The following is a 15065-nucleotide window of genomic DNA, read 5'->3' on the forward strand; positions in this document are numbered from 1 at the left end:
ATTTTTGTAGCCATTCAGGCTGGATCATGGTAACTCTTTTGGCAACAGACTGGGTTGCTGCCTGTGGGGCTTCCATGTATAAAGTAGTAAAACACAGTGCTTACACTGGATCATCTTCCTTGTGGTGCATGAAAGAAGGGGGAAAAGGTCATGTGTTTTACGATCAAAAGTATTAAGAGTGGTGCAAAGCTACACTAACAATTGTCTGAGAAATGGATTTTGAAAAACTTGTTTGTTTGTTTTTTTCAATTTTATAAACCGATTTCATCTTTCAGCTCTGACATCATCATGAAATACATGAGTTGGCCTGTCCAGACGTGCTAGTTTGTCAGAGAGGAAGAAAGGGGGAAGGGAAGGCTAGAATTTTTTGTTAAAAGAGCACATACCTTTTTCTTCTGTCAGTCCCAGAGGGATATCTCTCATCTATTTTCTCTTAAATAGTCCCTGATTTCCTCATTTTACAAAACAATTTTTGCATATGCAATTTATAACTATAGCTTATCTTTTCTATGATAGAGCGTGCACTTCTGAGAGGAAGGTTTTCCCTTACAGACGCTCACAATTCTTAATTTTTTACTCCTTTAAAAAATTCAGTGATTCCAGCTTTCCTGTTACAGAAACAGAAATATTCTATCCATTTGGGCCTACAAAAAAGATGGAGAGGCACTCTACCAAGGAGTGTAAGGACAGGACAAGTAACTACTTTAAACTAAAAGAGAGTAGGTTTAGTTTAGATACTAGGAAGAGATTCTTTACTCTTAGTGTTGTGAGGCACTGGAACAGATTGTCCAGAGAATTTGTGGGTGCCCCATCCCTGGAAGTGCTCAAGGCCAGGCTGGATGGGGCTTTGGGCAACCTGAGCTAGTGGGAGGTGTCCACGCCCATGGCAGGGGGGTTGGAACTAGATAATCTTTAAAGTCACTTCCAACACAAACCATTCTATGATTATGTTTCTCTATGTGAACTTTTTGGAGTTTCTGTCCAAAAAGCACCCAAAGTAATTGTGTATCACTTTCAAAATTAAACAGTTCTAGAGATACTACAGCAATACTTCTGAGACTGCTGTATCATAGCCATGTGCAGCTACTAAACCTGAAAGTGTCTGCCACTGCTCTCACAAGATGGAGCTTGTGCATTTTCATACTATGCCTTTTGCATGGCCATCAGTTTAGAAATTTTTTACCATCATAAACATGGTGAGCAAGGTCAGCTTTAGCTATTTCTGGACCGATATATTTTGTATACTTAGACACTCATCTTTTAAATGTTCTTCTAATTTCCTTCACCTAGCTAGAAGAATCACTTCATTTCTTTCTGGTTCAGCTACAGAGCTGGGAAAGCTCTGCCTTCATTAGTTTTTTGAGGCATGGAAAGGCTGTTTTGTAGAATTTTCAGTCTCTATTTTCAGTGTGTTTAACAGGGGTTCTTAGGCTATTGCAGGTTGTAGCCTCCATTGGTATTGATTAAAATTGCCATTTTTTTCTGGTGGTCCACTTTGTTCAAAGAGATGTTCCAATGTCTTTTCTGTGGTCAGTTTCTGTGTCATATTTCTACTTGGGCATTCTGTCCCCACCACTGCTTGACCTATTTTGCCTCTTCACAAATCAAAGAATGTGACTGTGTTTGGAAGGTATACATTAATATACAAGACAGTACACTGTTGCTCTGATGAGTACTGAAAAAGATACAGAAAGACCTTAAATTGTATGGCTCCCCAACTATTAAAAGACATTGAATCATAGAATCATAGAATATCCTGAGTTGGAAGGGACCCTTAAGGATCATCAAGTCCAACTCTCGACACCGCACAGGTCTACCCAGAAGTTCAGACCATGTGACTAAGTGCACAGTCCAATCTCTTCTTAAATTCAGACAGGCTCGGTGCAGTGACCACTTCCCTGGGGAGCCTGTTCCAGTGTGCAACCACCCTCTCTGTGAAGAACCCCCTCCTGATGTCAAGCCTAAATTTCCCCTGCCTCAGCTTAACCCCGTTCCCGCGGGTCCTGTCACTGGTGTTAATGGAGAAAAGGTCTCCTGTCTCTCGACACCCCCTTACGAGGAAGTTGTAGACTGTGATGAGGTCTCCTCTCAGCCTCCTCTTCTCCAGGCTGAACAGGCCCAGTGACCTCAGCCGTTATGATATATAATCAGCCGACATGATATATAATACCAGTTTACTACAGAGGGGACTTTCAAAATTGTTTAAACTTTCTGTGGTTTATGCCCTTCATGTTTTTGCTTTTCAAATGTGTGAAGAATTTTGTCATCTTAAATTTCTTCTCTCCATACGTCTGTTCTCATGTTTCCTATGACATCTGATTAGCATATATTCCCCTAGTGCCATATTTGACATCTACAGAGTAGTTCAGATTATTCATTAAATGTGGGTGTTAGTTTTTGAGAAGTTAAATTTTATTTTTGGATTTCTGTGGGTCTAACGTTCTCTTTTGTTTTACTGGCTAAAATTTAATCAAATACCTACTTATAAAAGAGTAGACTGATCTAGTAAGGAGTAAAAGCAAACAATTTTCCCCTTAATTTTAATCCTGTCAGGTATAAAGTTGCTAGTTTAAGGAACATTTCATTTAGTAAGGAACTGAACTATCTATTCAGTCTGTGCTGTCACTAGGTAGGCAAATGAAAAATTGCAATGAGCTGGTGTGAGTCTAGGAAGGTAATAAACATACTTTCATCTCTTTAAGATTATGAGTGGTACTAGTACAAGAGAAAAAGACATCTGGGAAAGCTGGCTGGCAAATCGTGTTGTTGCTAAATTTTTAGGTTAATATTGAAAGAACCATACAGATTATATTTTTAAAGAAGCCCAAATATACTCTCCATCAGTGAAAGGACACAGGGGACTGCTCCAAAACCTACTGAATGGCTTCTGTTGAAATCCACTGAAGAGTTTTGGATTAGGTGGAAAGCTATGCCATCTGTAAGAAGGAGGTTTTCCTTTTTCTCAACATAATGTCCCATTATTGATTGTCTTGAAGGGTTTCCTATTCAGATGAGGAGTGTGTTTTTGCAGACTTTGTTTACGCAACAATAAATATTGCAATTATATCTTCATTCTTCATGAATATTCATTCCAGAGAGAACAATGTGGAATCCACATTTAAAACCTGAGTGCAAACAATGTTTATTCCAGATAGTGTATGCATTTATGAAGTTTTCTGTCTGTCACTTCTAATGGATTTTCAAAGACCGTGGCATTAGTCATTGACAATTTATGTCTGGTGGCCAAATTGCATGTGTGCTGGCTTTCTTCTGGTGATTACTGGCACACTAAAAACTAAAAATAAATCAAAACCTCACATATACTTCTCTGCCAACCATCAACTCTGCTCATGTTTTCTTTGTTTGTTCATGAGATCCATAAACATGTAATAACTTTTTCTCCCCTTGGAATATTGTTTCTAATTACCAGGTTGATAAAAAGGCCAGATAGGATATTTAGTGTGGACAGGATATTTTTTGTTACTTAGCTCTTCATCTGAGAAAGATAAGTAATGGCAGATTCTTATACCTTCCATGGGATAGCAAATATGCCCCATTTTGCCACTTTGATTGTTAGGCATCATTATTACAAATACAGCAGGCTGTGTTTCCATTTGAAAAAGTCAATAAGAAAATAATTTAAAGGTTTGCTGGGGGGAAAGGTAAAGCAGATATTTAAGTAATACGCAGATTTGCAAAATAAATACCTGTGTTCTTGTGGTGGTTTCACACTGACAAGTAGCTAAGCACCACCATGCTACTCCCTCTGGGGCTGTCTTGGGCTGAAATAAAGACAGGGAGATCATTCACCAGTTGCATTACAGGCAAAACAGTATAAAAGAGATTAATATAATTTATTGCCTATTGATAACAGACTAGAGCAGCGAGAACTAAAAGAAACTAAAAAGCACCTTCACCCTATCCACCCACTTCTACCTCCTCCCCCTGAGCAGCACAGAAGAATGGCTGCAGACAGTCCATAATGCTCCGTCTCTGCCATTTCTTTTCTTCACTCTCTGCCCCTGCTCCATGTGGGGTCCCTTCCACAGGATGCCATCCTTCCTGAACTGATTCTGTGTTGGCTTCTCACAGGCAGCAGCTCTTCAAGAACTGCTCCTACATGGGTCCGTATCACAGGGCCCATGCATCAGGAGCAAACCACTCCAGCATGGGTCCCCCACAGGCAGCAGCTCCCCCCCACCCCCCCAGATCACCTGCTCCTGCATAGGCTCCTCTCCACGGGCTGCAGAGGGTTGTTTCTCACTCTTCTCTCCCAGCTGCTCTTGCACAGCAGTTTTTTCCATTTCTTAAATCTGGTCTCCCAGAGACACAACCAGCATCACTTACTGGCTCAGTTCTGGCCAGCAGTGGATCCCTTTGGAGACCACTGGAACTGGCTCATATCTGACATGGGGCAGTTTCTGGGCTCTCTTACACAGGCCACCCCTGCAGCCTTCTACTAAAACCTTGCCACTTAAGCCCCAATATAGTTCCCCAAAAGAAGACTTGCCTTAAAAAGTTAATTATACTCTATATTCCCATTGCATGTGCAATGTTGTTGAAATAATTTGCACATGTTTCAGAGTGCATTCACAGTTGCTAGTATGGTCAATGCTTATACTTCAGAAAAATGTGAGGGTAGGCATGCTAATCTCATGTCCTATTGACCTGTTCTTACTATTCTAATCACCATAATTTCTGAGCCACAGATTCTCTGTTTTGCTATCCTTCTCTCTTTATGTATGCAGATATCCCACTGATGTTGCTGTAGGGAGCTATATAAGGAGAGCAGAATACTGAAATTCATTATAATCATGTACAACTGAGAGGAGATGTTTGAAACAGGAATATTGCCCTTTGAGCTTGTGCATTGCCTTTCATATCACTCAGTGCCCATCAGCTGAAATTTTGGATAGTTTTCTGCTGAATTTAAGGTTGAAATAATGCCACCATGGACTTGATCCTTCTGAGAACTGAGTCTCAGTTCATTTTTTAATCATTATGTATGGCCAAATACTAGTTTATGTTTGCACATAGAATTTTGTAACACCAAGAAAAGCAAGATAAGCTTTTAAACTGGTTGAAAGAATGGTGGATTTCTATTTGCAGTTTCTCCTTCTATGCAATGTATTCCTGTCATTGCAAATCGATGACTTTAATGCCAGAAACATATTTTCTCCACAAACTTAAAGCATTGCCTTTGGGAATTTTTCATCAAAGGAGCTGAACTATAAGGATAACTGTGATCAGTTGTTCCTAAACTGCATAGCTTGTACAATGTGGACTGTTGTCATGCTGTGATGTGAGTCCCTGATGAGAGATGACAAATTCCTTACTACTGTTAAAATTAAAATAATATATGGCTAACACTGAATTGAAATAAATGTAGAATATCTAACCTAGCCTGAATTTTACAGATGCGCTAGTGTCATGGGCTTTATCCTACCTTTAAGTTGTGTTCTTCTTTGTAGAGTGCTTTGACATAAAAAAAAATAAAAAATAAAAATAAAAATCTTGGAAGATAAACAAAGCCTACTCACTCAAACTTTCTGTACAAGAATAATACACTAGGCTTCTATAAAAACAAGTCTCTACACATTCCTTCAGGCATGTTCAATCTTTATAGTTTTTGTGGACTTCAGTTGAAACTAGGAAAGTATAGTCAACACAATGTAATAACACCAAGGGTGTTATTACATGTCTGGATGGCTAGCTGTAGCTTCTTAGTCTAAACATATGTGTGGTAGTGACCAGAAAAACTAGAGATATAGAATCATAGAATGATGGGGTTGGAAGAGACCCTTCAAGATTATCTAGTTCCAAACCCTCTGCCATGAGCTGGGACACCTTCCTCAAGGCCAGGTTGCCCAAAATGCCATCCAACCTGGCCTTAAACACTTCCAGGGATGGGGCATCATCAGCTTCTCTGGACAACTTCTTCCAGCTTCTCAGCACCCTCATAGTGAAGTATTTCTTCTTTATATCTAATCTGAATCTAACCTCTTTTAGTTTAAAGCCATTACCCCTTGTCCTGTCACTGCAGTCCCTGACAAAGAGTCCCTCCCCAGCTTTTCTGTAGGCCCTCTACAGATTTTGGAAGGGTGTCTCCCTGGAGCCTTCTCCTCTCCAGGCTGAAAAACCCCAACTCCCTCAGCCTTTCTTCACAGGAGAGGTGCTCCAGCTCCCTGATCATCCTCATGGCCCTCCTCTGGACTCGCTCCAACAGGTCCACATCCTTCTTATGCTGGGAGCCCCAGAGCTGAATGTAGTGCTCCAGGTGGGGTCTCACAAGAGTGGAATAGAGGTGGAGAATCACCTCCTTTGACCTGCTGCTCTTGCTTCTTTTGATGCAGCCCAAGATAGAGTTTGCTTTCCACACTGAGGAAAACTATATCTGTAGTTTTTAGCTGCGTCTATTCCTGAACAAATGAAACCTGTTTTTCATTCTATATTACCTACCATTCAAATTGTTTTAAAAAATAATAAATACATTATTAAGTAAATTAAAGTTATTTCTCCATATTAGAATGTTAAAATTAGAATTGAATTAGAATAAGGATTGAATTAGAGTTAAAATTAGAGTTAGAATTAGAATTCTGGAGATTTTTTTTATTGTAAGTCCAAAGCTGAAAGTAAATTGGGCATTGTGCTAAACAAAGATAAGTTCATAGTTTACACATAGTGAAGAAAACAAAGTAAGAACATAAGGTCTTCGCTACTGGCTTAGAATAGCTCTCTGCCTAACCTGTGTCCTGTGTCTAAGTACTGCTTGGAGCAGATGGCTGGGAAAAGACTACAAGAAACCAAGCAGGCATAATCTTCTCCTCTCACACCTTCCTACTTACTATTTCTCAGCATATTAAAGTAATCGTGAGCTGGAAGATGCCTAAGGATCAATGTGTTTAACTATCCTTTATGAATGTGTTTAATTCTTTTCTAGGTCCATTTAAGCTCTACTCTTTCTCAGTCTCCTAAGTTAATGAAATCCACAGTTCAGTTATGTGTTCTGTGGAAAAAAAAAAAAAAAAAAAAAAAAAAGTTTCTTTGTTAGATACCTGCTTGCTGAAAATTTCACTAAGTATTATGTGTTATCTGTCCAGTAGGATAATCCCAGTTCATTAAATCTCCCTTTGCAATCACAACCTCTTACAAGCCTCTACAGTCTGACAGAGACTGTCCTCCTCTGCACCTCTGCTAGCTCTCATATGTGCTGTTCAGGTGGGATGGCCAGAACTACAGGCAATACCCAAGACTGGATAGCACTGTTGATGGCATAATGATGCTTTCTGTTTTAGTCTCAGTTCCTTTCCTGATGTTGCTAATGTTCTGTTTGCTTTTTGTACACTGCTGGGCTTGAGAAGGCGTCTTGAAGATTTTTTCCCTGGGTGGTAATAACTACTTTAAAGCCTGTCATTACATATGTATGTGTATGCACAGTTAGGGTTATTTTTCCCAATGTGCATTTCTTTGCATTTATGGAGATTAAAATTCATCTGCCATTTTATCAGTCAGTATTATGAGATTGTTCTTCAGCTTCTCACAGGCTGCTTTAATTTGATTATCCTGAATGAGCTTTCAAAGGCTTGAATCAATTTCTCGGAATCGGGAAGGTGACCTCAGAATCAAAAGATCTTAAAAAGAAATGTGTGGCAATTTTTATTTACCTTTGATTTACTTGATCCTTTGAGATAACTATTTGCATACTTTTATCCACCAGTGAAATTGACTAAAGCTATGCTGAAAAGAAATCCAGAAAGGCAGTTAATATAGTCATCTTATTTCTGAAATGGCAGCTTTAGGAAAGCATGGTAACAGCAGCTTAGTTTAATTAGCTGAATTGAATTACTATGCAGAAATGAAACCAGCTGGCCCAATTTAGCAACATCGAAGTGGGATGTTGAAATCCAAGGCTGGACACCATGGGCTCTTTGTAGCTGTAGGCACTTCCAAAGGGTATTTTATCTCACTTTAGCTTGTACACTCAGTCAGACAGATTTATTTTCTGACACCCTTGTCCTCCCAGTCAGTTGAGAGGGGGTCAGTGGGGATTGACCATGAGTGGGAATAACACCAGGACCTTTGAAGTATGTGAGATGCTTCACACTCTGTTTTTGGCAAGCACCAGGGAAGGCCTTCCCATTCATAGGTCCTGAGGCATTTAACCAGGGCAGGAGAAATTAGCTTAGTGTGGGGGCAAATTGGCCAGATGCATCAACCATGACAGCCACTGCCTTCCTTTTCTTCACGAGACACAAGCTTTTTACAGTTGTCCTTTATTTCTACTCTGCTGCAACCTCCTGTTGATGTCATGCTACTAAAGAGCTCTGTAGGAGATGGACAGCAGGCAAATTAGTTAGGGAAAAGCCTGCTGGCTTCTCTTCCATGCCTTGAGATTATTTTCAAGACTTTGTTGGGTGTCTTGTTCCTAAAGGCAATATGGTTATTCTGGGATAGAGCTCTAGGTTCAATACTGTGTTTTATGCCTTTAAACCACTGTAGATAATGGGGAAATTTTGAAAAATATATAAATATAATTTTAATATATATACATATATATATAATTCTTAAAATAATGTTTCAGGAAATATTTTATTCATCTTGGAACTTTTGAAGAGCTTTTCATGAAAAGTTAAAACTCTCAGGTTAAATTTAAGCTAACTTAAGCTCAAATTTAAGCTAACTAATAAGCTTTTAAATATGAACAATGAATGCTGTATTAACATTGAAAGTGGTAAGCTGTTCTTCAAGATTAGAAAAATAAAGAATTACAGGAAATAAAAGTTGTAGCTTTAGAAATTTAGCTACTGTGTGATATCTCTAGAGTAAACTTCAGAAAGAAGTGAGAAAAAGAACAAAATAAGAGTTTGTATTAAAGGAACTTTTTAAGCAGAAATGGTAATGTGTAATTGCAACTTGCTGCTCCGGTACATGATTTCTTTTGGCTTATTAAGAGTATAGACACAAATTCAGATTTGTTAGTGATAGAAGAGCATCACACTTTAGCAAAACTCTCCTATAGCTATAGCAGTAAACTGGAGGACACTGCATCTGGGAGTTTCTGAATAATTTATCTGAAGTAATGAGTATTATCATGTGATGTTGTATCAAAGCAACTGCTCAAGTGAAAGCCAGCTGGGTACAGCGGTTGTATATCAAATAGTTGCTTGAGTTGTCTCTCTGGAAAAATTAGAGAACATAATGAGCAAAATTAGAAAACCTGGGGAGAAGCCTCCATGGATACCCATTTGCAAGAAGTAATTTGATTAGTGTGAAATCTGTAAAAGTTCATTTTTTACAAAGCTTGCTAGCATTATAAGAAAAATGCATGTCCACATACTCACACCTACTTATACAACATAGACATTAAATATACAGAGTGTGAGATGAGTAGTAGGTGTATTTATTTTTCTGTATCAGCTTTATGAAACACTAATAGAGTACTAAAAGAGTATTTGCACAGAATCTAAAAGGCACTCATTTAATGACCATAGAAGCTTTTGGTTTGTGTTTCCCAAAAGGCTGTATTTAGTCTCAAGAAAAAAAGCACAGATCTGCTAAGTATTAGATTGATGCTTTTATGAGGCATGTATGTTTAAAGTGCCATTTGTGCCCACTCTGCACAATATTGATGAAGAACAGACAGTCACGAAGTGCAGAACTGAGAGAGAAGTACAGAGCTTCTGAATTTTCAGTGGAGTCTGTGGAGGCTGCAGCTCATCTGCATCTCTCAAGATCAAGTCCTGCTCTCAACGTTATGACTGGTTTTACTAGACTGTTTCCTATTAAATCTACTATCTGAATGATTTAACAATTAAGTGACTTATGACAACTTGTGGATCCATGGTTTAATATCACAGAAATAATTTGATGACACATTTAGATCAGTGGCTTTGGTAGCTATGGTTGTTTTTTTTCTTACAGACATGAGAGACATACTGCTTCATCAGGTTGTCATTAGCCTGGCAAAAATGAACCCATTGATTAGAGGCATGAACTGAATAGCTTGTAAGCTAAATTACCAATTGGGGATTCCCAAATGGCCAAGAGCACAGCATGTCTGATCTTAGCAAAACTCTGCATTGCAGTGCAGAACTCCCCAAAGAATGCATTATCTTCTGATGTTGACCTTAAATAAAGACATGGGCATCTTTGTTGTTTGAAGGAATTAAATCAGAAGGCTTTTGTTTTCAATAACAGATTCAAAGTGTACTAATGTGAATAAGATCCCAAATCAAAAAAGTCTATAGCAGTTTAGTGATAGACCTATTTCTTTGACATATTTAGGTACATTTCTGTAGTGTATGAAAGCCAAAAAAAATATTCTACTAAAGTACATGGAATGTAAATATTACAGCATTATTCTATAAATATGAATTTGAAAGTTATAATAACCAAAAAATTATGATGTATATACCGCTAATGCTTTTGTTTCTTTTTATGCAGTGATGTTTTATAAAAATACACTTTTCAAACTGGTAGTGTGCTTTGGCAAACATTAAGAATGACAAAGTGGAATCTTTAGTTATCCAAATTCAAAGACCTATTGTTATTCCATTTAAATTCACTCTGCTAAGAATGTAATGTAAACATCAAATGTGCATTGGAATGTTCTTATCGTATATTGACTTTCTGTAGCTAGGCAATGTTTTTTCTAATGGAATAAATAATAGTCCTGAGCTTAAATGTGAAATGGTCCCTGCACATGTACGTATGTTCATCATCAGTACATCAGCTTGTTTACCAGTTAGTGGAGAAAGGCAAAATTAATTAATTAATTAATTTTAAAAATATATTAATAATAATAATAAACACTACAATTCATATAAGCAATTTACTATATTTGCAGACTGAAGGAAGTATTTTATTCTGTATTTATTCAAAATGAAAAGGACAAAACTGATCTCTATTACAAAATTTAATCTGTGCTACCGATTTTGGATGACTACAGGAATATATATTTATGTATCAAGGCCCAGAGCACTGTGATTTCATAGAATGTCAGATTATTATTATAGTTACAGTGCTAAATCTGTGACGAAAAAAGCAGAGCTTTCATTTAGCATCATGAATCTCATGCATTTTACCCTTTAAAAGAGTTTACGCCTGCTAGCCACGATTAGCACATTCTGGTACCAAAACTTTCACTGAAACCCTCAAGTTTATTTCTCGAGTTGCTAGTCAGTGTACCTGGATATGGTTCAATGAGGCCATCTGAGAAAATGCTTCAACAAGAGTTTCAAACATATTGCTCCAACAAACACAAAACACTCTTCTAACTTCACATTTACAGAAGGAGAGATTGGTAAATTGTTCTGCAGCACTTCTTTTACCAAATACCACTTACTTTGCAGAGAACTGCAGTGGTTGCCTCTCAAGGAGCTTTTGCCTGTTTCATTTTCCTCCCTGCCCAGTTTATCCTACAAGTATTGTCTGGTTCCAGCTTTCTGCCCTTAAAACTGAATTCTGAGTATGAGAAGTACTCTCTGCTTCCCACTCCCTCATGTGGCAAGGCAAGGCAAAACAAAGAAAATTTAGTCCCCACTGACTACTGGAATTATTAGTGTTAAATACTTTATCACCACTGGGCTGAAAATTGAGTTATTTATTATCAATTGGAATGCCATTCTGCAGTTCCACTACAGTTAGCACTAAGCTACTTTCATTATAAAATCAATTTCCTGGAGATGCCTATCTCCACTGGTTTAATATACACCAGATTGAAAGTTGGCATAGAAGTACTGGTGCTCTTCCAGGGTAGAAGTACTGACTACTGAAGAGGAGGTGTAGTTAAAATATGAAAAAAATATATATATAATTTTCACGTGTCAGACTGGCTAGCATTCTCCAAGCTTAAAAGACAAGGCTCAGCTATTTTTGTACTTAAAAGTAAGTCCTCATTTCCACTTTATCTGTACAGGACACAGCTCCCATTCCATCCTGTCTGTCTTTCAAGAAGTACCTCCTGTACTTCCAAGTAGATCCAACCACCCTTTCTCTCATCTCTCAGTTGACTTTCAATGGATGTTTTCACAAGGATCTACTCCAGGCACCAGATTCAGTAACCTTCACTACACCATTGCTGAGAAGATGGAGGAGGAAAGCTCAAACTTGCCTAGTGGTGGTACAACCAGGATGGTTGATGTGGGCTTCTTGGCTCAAGAGGGACTTGTTTGCCTGGAGAGATCTTTGACTTCAGGCACTCACTGTGGCACAGGAGGGAGGTACTGTGCCCAGCTCCAGACTGCAGGGTTTGTGGGCTGCCAGCACAGCGGTGCAGAGCTCAGCAGGCTCAACCGTTCTTCAGTAATGACAGGGTCACCTGCATCCTTCAGATTTCAGACCAGGAAATCCCCACAGTAACTGAGAACATAAAACTTATTCAACGTGGAGAAGTTTATGGCTGCCCTTGCTTACACTCTGGCAATGTCACTGCTATCATAAGGTTACAGGAACAACAAGGGCACTACATCGTGCTATTAATATGTCTGAGTTGGGGCCATTCTAAGAGGATTTCACAGCTTTCACAGTTTTATATGCCTACAGATGATCTTAGTCATGGATTTATTATATTTTTTTTTTCTCTTTAAGTCTTATTGGATATATCTTCAGAAATGGGGTTTAAACCTGTCTTTCTTGAGGTAATTTAGCATGTATAAAAAAAAAAAAGAACAACAAAAACAACAAAATCCCTCCTTCTTGACTAGAGGGCTACTTCAAATGATTTTGAATTGCTTATCAGCCTTACAATCTTCTTTTACCTCTGTTTTATTCATCCTATTTCCCTTTCCTTGTCTCACTCCATCCCTGCCCGTTAAGTGATCTTAACACCTGCTAAAAATGTCAAACCGATAACTCTGCAGATACTGGCTCTCTCTTTATCAGACTTCAAAGATGTTGTTAATTCAGGGGTAAGCAATGTCAGTCCTAGATCACATTATCTGTCACAGACTTCTCCAAGGACCCTGGTTAGAGAAGGAAAATCTATACAACATGTTCTTTATCTTCCTCAATGGTGGCTGCTGAAATATTTGCAGATTGACCACTGATGATGAATTAGCAGGTAACAAGTATATGTTAATGTGCATAATGTCATCGTGTCAGAGGCTCTGTGTTTGCTGGCATATGGACTATTAGCCACTTACAGTCATGCTTACTTAGTATTTGGACAGATAAGCCCAACATAAATGCATCACTGAAAATACAAAACTGAAGGCCTCAAATGCAGATCTAATTAGAAAAATAAATCCAGACAGATTGAGAAAGGAAGGAAATAGTACAAGTCTTGTGCATAATATATTAAATTCCAACCTATCAATCTATCCATCTATTTATTAAGCTCTCTTTCTGAGCATATTTATCTAGGCCCACTGTCACTCTTATGAGTTCTCCCAAACTCAAGGACCCTAGTTCTTCCGTCTACCTTTGGGTCTTTTCAGGCAGGTGCCTGTATCTGTACAAGCACAAGCCATGTTTTCATTACTCTGTCTGCATGCTTCACTGGCAGGGCTGGAGCTGGTTGTCAATCCTTTTCAATGTGTTTAAAGTGAGGACAAAAGGCAAGGAACTGGGTATCAAATCAGACCTTCACAGTGTCACTTGGTTTTTCGTGGCAAAGCCTCCCTCAGCACCTCCCTCTCAAAATCATCCCTTTGACTTTCTTTCCCCTTTAGGGAAGGACATTATCTAGCACGGATGAAAAGGATGGCTCCCAGAAAAATACTTTTTGCATTTTTTAATACCCTGGTCTCCCTTGGCGGCCGTAGGATTTCCTTTGAGTGCTCCACCGGCAGGTTTCCACGTCTAACACTCATGAATCTCCACATGACAGGAGTGCTACCAAGTGAGGAAAAGCCCAAGGCCTATACTGCCTTTTGCAAGGACTTTCATACTTTTGTCTGTATATAAATTGTACTGTTCTCTCAGCAGTTACTTTTTCCCCTAGATCCTGTTGTTTTTCTTACCGGGTTCCTCAGAAGCAGGCGGTCTTCACTAGAAAGACAGTTATAAAGCATTTCTGTCTAGGAGAAGGCTGCATGCTCACAGTGTTGGGCTTATACAGAGGTCTTCCACTTAATGGAGCAGAGAAAAACCTAGAGGATTAACTTAGCTCTGCTTGCTCCCAATTCTATAGTTTTAATAAAATTGTTTGGGTTTAGGTTTTCTAAAAATTAACAAAAATGATATCATTGTTTATCAGGCTAACTTCTCTAAATTCAATATTTTCCCCTTCCAAGAAAATAAAACCTACTGCTCTACATGAGAATAATCCTTCCCAGCACATTTTATTTCTTGAAATGCCTATTCAAAATGATCTCTGTGTAAAAGGTAAATATCAGCTTAGAAGTTTTAAACATCAGTTCAGGAATCCACCTTTTTTTTTTTTTTTTTTTTTTTTGAGTCCACTCTTCAGGCACTGAAAGCTAGCAGCTGCAGAGCAGATATAATTACATATTTTTAAACTTATAGCTTGGCAATTGACATAAGAGACTCATCCGTTTGGCTATTACATAATGGCACGTTCAAGCTATTAAACTTTCAGTCATTTAGACATTTTCATTTATATGTTTTCAGTTATGATGTTGATAATGAATACAGAAATCTTTGCAAAAGTTTGCCGGGTGATTTAAGAAAAAAAAAAATATCTATGCCTGTATTTTAAGTTTGTTTCTAAATTTTTATTTTGCATCAGTTTAAGTCTGCCCATCTTTCATTGGGCAGGTCTGCTCTGCTGTCTGCAGATAGCTACTCTTAAACATCCAGTCCTACCTTGAGCTCAGTCCTGCCAGCACTTGCAACTGCTCATAACCCAAGGAATGGCCTGAGCCCATACACATTCTTGTATGACCATAAATGCCAAATGAATCTTGCTGACATTGTCAGATGTCGACTTTGGGGTGATTTAGCTCTGGAATCTCCAAAATGTTTGTGATACCACAAATTCCACTATTCAGCAATTTCAATTTCATAATTGTCACTTACACTTGGGTTACTCACTAAAGGATCAGCTTTTAGTAACCTCCTCTCAGCTGAAAGAGGAGGACGCTAACTGCAGATTTAGCTGAAGA

The 15065-nt window shown here is 38.4% G+C and overlaps 1 protein-coding gene across 17 annotated transcripts in view; it reads left to right on the top strand.

Annotated features, from left to right (window-relative positions):
* MAGI2 (membrane associated guanylate kinase, WW and PDZ domain containing 2) overlaps window positions 1-15065 on the top strand; it is a 775806-nt gene that overhangs the window by 538903 nt on the left and 221838 nt on the right. The window lies entirely within an intron of this gene.

Source organism: Oxyura jamaicensis, chromosome 1, assembly GCF_011077185.1.
Source record: "Oxyura jamaicensis isolate SHBP4307 breed ruddy duck chromosome 1, BPBGC_Ojam_1.0, whole genome shotgun sequence".
Classification (NCBI taxonomy): Eukaryota; Metazoa; Chordata; class Aves; order Anseriformes; family Anatidae; genus Oxyura; species Oxyura jamaicensis.